The following is a 4,056-nucleotide window of genomic DNA, read 5'->3' on the forward strand; positions in this document are numbered from 1 at the left end:
TGTTGCATATCCTACTGTGTGTGTGTGTGTGTGTGTGTGTGTGTGTGTGTGTGTGTGTGTGTATATATATATATATATATATATATATATATATATATATATATATATATATATATATATATATATATATATATATATATATATATATATATATATATATATATATATATATATATATATATATATATATATATATACACACACACACACACACACACACACACACACACACACACACACACACACACACACACACACACACACACACATTGTTATGTGCTGCATAAATTATTAGAAAGAAGTGAAAAGAAAAATGAGAGGAGATAGGCAAAGAGAGGCTAGAGCAGTGGAGGGGTGCCTGCCTACTGAGTAGGCTGCACTAGTTGTTTTTATCTCCCATACCCACTCCCTCTTTGAGGACCATGTTGGGAGTGCTATTGTTTGAAAGATTAGAAAGTAATGAAATCATGCCACAGTTAAATTACCACTAGCCAATTCAGAGAATAATAGCAAGCAAAATTAGTAAAGTGTCATTGCCATTCACAGCCTGTGGGGGACAGGGCAGGGCACAGTGAGTCGTCCCCCTATCCATCCCCTGTACATCCCCTCTCCTGCAGCCGAGTGGAACCACTTGTGTGTTTCCTCAGGATTCTGACCTGTCACCCACTCTCTGTTATTCATCAGTGATCTAAACCAAACTTCTTGTCCTATCTGCTCCCAAACTGATGTACCACCCTACACTTTTCTACATCTTTTCTTAGATGTCTAACCCTTCAGGAAGTAAACAGTTCATGCAGGGAAGCAACAGAATGCCTGACTTCTGATCTCTCTAAAATTTCTGATTGGGGCAGAGCAAACTTAGTATTATTCAATGCCTCAAAAACTCAATTCCTCCATATATCAACTCAACACAATCTTCCAGACAATTATCCCCTCTTCTTCAGTGACACTCAACTGTCCCCCTCTTCTACACTGAACATCCTCGGTCTGTTCTTTACTTATAATCTAAACTGGAAACTCCACATCTCATCTCTAGCTAAAATAGCTTCTATGAAGTTATGTGTTCTGAGATGTCTTCACCAGTTTTTCTCACCCTTCCAGCTGCTAACTCTGTACAGGGGCCTTATCCATCCATATATGGAATATGCTTCACATGTCTTGGGGGGAGTTCATTCATACTGCTCTTCTATACAGGGTGGAATCAAAAGCTTTTCGTCTCATCAACTCCTCTCCTCTTAACTGACTATCTTCAGCGTCTTTCTCATTGCCACAATGTTGCATTTCTTGTTATCTTCTACTGCTATTTTCATGCTAACTGCTCTTCTGATATTACTAACTGCATGCCTCCCCTCCTCCTGCAGCCTCACTGCACAAGACTTTCTTCTTTTTCTCACGTCTATTCTGTCCTCTTCTCTAACGCAGAAGTTAACCAGTATTCTCAGTCATTCATCCATTTCTCTAGTAAACTCTGGAACTCCTTGCCTGCTTCTGTATTTCCACCTTCCTATGACTTGAATTCCTTCAAGAGGGAGGTTTCAAAACACTTATCCTTCAATTTTTGACTGTTGCTTTGGACCCTATTCAGGGACAGGCATCCCAGTGGGGCCTTTTTTTTTATTGGATTTTTGTTGCCCTTGGCTGATGTTCCTCCAATATAAAAAAAATAAATAAATGCTAGTCATTGCTTAGACAGCCAATGAAGTAGATGTGTGTACTAAGCCTGTGCAAGGTGAGGAGATCACAGGAGGAATATAACTTTGAGGGACTATAGTTAATTAATTACACTCATACCTCAGTACTACAGACTAAAAGGGGGGAATATTGGTCTGATGAAGCTGATTGTCCGTAGCTACCAACACAGTGAACCCCTCAGTTTTTCACAGTTATGTTCCAAAGGCACCCGTGAAGTGCTAAAATCTGCATCATATTGACACTATCCCTAAAATGCCTATTTTTTGTCTTTATTAATAAGGAAAATCAGTACACTGAATCACTGAAGATGGAGGAGATGAATGAAGATGATGAAGTAGCTGTGCAGCTTGATATAATGAATATATATATATATATATATATATATATATATATATATATATATATATATATATATATATATATATATATATATATATATATATATATATATATATATATATATATATATATATACATATATATATATATATATATATATATATATATATATATATATATATATATATATATATATATATATATATATATATATATATATATATATATATATATATGAGAGAGAGAGAGAGAGAGAGAGAGAGAGAGAGAGAGAGAGAGAGAGAGCATCTCATAACTTTCATCTTTGGGTTACACCTGCTGGACTTTGGCTACACCCACTCCTAAGTCCATAAATAGGCAAATAAACCTGTCTTATGCTTTTCAACAGCCATCTTAATTAATTATATGAATAAAGGTGTGTATAACCCAAAAAGGAGAGAGAGAGAGAGAGAGAGGCATCTCATTTTAATTTGGTCATATGCTTGGCATATTTGAGTCTTGCATTTGGTAGAAATTTCAAGCCTGTCACTAGTCAGTGGTATCACATCACCCATAAGGCAAGGTGCTCTCTCTCTCTCTCTCTCTCTCTCTCTCTCTCTCTCTCTCTCTCTCTCTCTCTCTCTCTCTCTCTCTCTCTCTCTCTCTCTCTCTCTCTCTCTTTCTCTCTCTCTCATGGTATCTAGTATCAGGTAAGTAAGCATTACATTGTTTGCGGAATGTATGATACTTTTTTTTTTTTTTGTACCAAAAAATTACGATGATGAGTTAGGAGCAAAACGACTTACGAGCAGCCTTTCAGAATGTTTCTCCCTCATAACTTGAACACCCTTCGTACATAAAAAATGAGGGAAATATTTATAGAAATTACAAATGAATAGTAAACTGCAGCGTTTGCTTTGTCTTTTAGTATTTGAAATCAAGTAACTTTGCACGAGAACCAAATTATGTTATGGCAACCAAAGCAATTATGAGTTCAAAATTTTGTTTGAAAACTGATTTGTTCGAAAAGGGAGACATTGAGTAACTAAGGTTCCAGTGTATACAGGTAGTCGCCGACTTATGACATATGCGACTTACGATAGACCGACTTTACGACAACGACAATATGATAATATTTAATTTTTGTATGATAGCTATTTGGCTAAGATATGTTGAGCGCATGTACGATAATTTTTCCTGCTGCTGGCAGCACGCTCTTTTGAGAGATTATCTGCTAGTCTGCAGCTTCAGTGCGTTTGTGTCGTTACTGTCGCGTACATCTATGTGAGTACTTTTGATGGATTTGATAATGAGAATGAACTAGAAATGATTCGTGACAAAATTGTGAAACTAGCTAAAGATCTGTCGTTAGAATGTGAAATGGAAGAAATCGAGGAATTGCTAGACAAAGAATCTGAAGAACTAACAAATGAAGATCTGATTGAGTTGGAAGAAGAAAAAGTAGCGGAAGAAGAAAGGAGGGAAGCAGCAGCAGAAAAGGAGAAGGAAGAGGAACCACAAAGAATGTTCCCCACTAAAGGCTTAGCAGAAGGTTTATTGCAGTTGAATAAACTTTTTGCTCATTTTGAAGGAATGGATCCAAATATTGAAAGATTTTCAAGAATTGAACGCATGGTTCTAGATGCTTTTCGTCCATACCGGGAAATTTATGAAGAGAAAAAAAAACGAACCATTCAGACAAAACTCAACATGTTTATGAAAAAAAAACATCTTCTCCATCTACCAGTACCTTCAGCGATTACCCCGACGATCCCCAGCCAACCACCACCAGACAATAATTTCTATTAATTAAATATTAAAATTAGTTTTGTCCGAAAGTGTAAAATGATTCGTAATCTTGTAATGTATTTTGTATTTTTATGTTTTGCAAATAAATCAAATGTAATAACCAATTATGTATTTGATTCAAACCTATAAATAAATACATATAAAATAAATAAATATAATAAAATACTGTTCGAGTTACGACAAGATTGTCTTATGACGGCTCTGTCAGAACCTAATGTCATCGTAAGTCAGCGACTA

At 35.9% G+C, this 4,056-nt stretch overlaps 1 protein-coding gene across 3 annotated transcripts in view; it reads left to right on the plus strand.

Annotated features, from left to right (window-relative positions):
• LOC135090044 (AP-3 complex subunit sigma-1-like) overlaps positions 1 to 4,056 on the plus strand; it is a 45,140-nt gene that overhangs the window by 29,371 nt on the left and 11,713 nt on the right. The gene's annotated exons all lie outside the window — the stretch shown is intronic.

The sequence above is a fragment of the Scylla paramamosain genome, chromosome 34, assembly GCF_035594125.1.
Source record: "Scylla paramamosain isolate STU-SP2022 chromosome 34, ASM3559412v1, whole genome shotgun sequence".
NCBI lineage: Eukaryota > Metazoa > Arthropoda > Malacostraca > Decapoda > Portunidae > Scylla > Scylla paramamosain.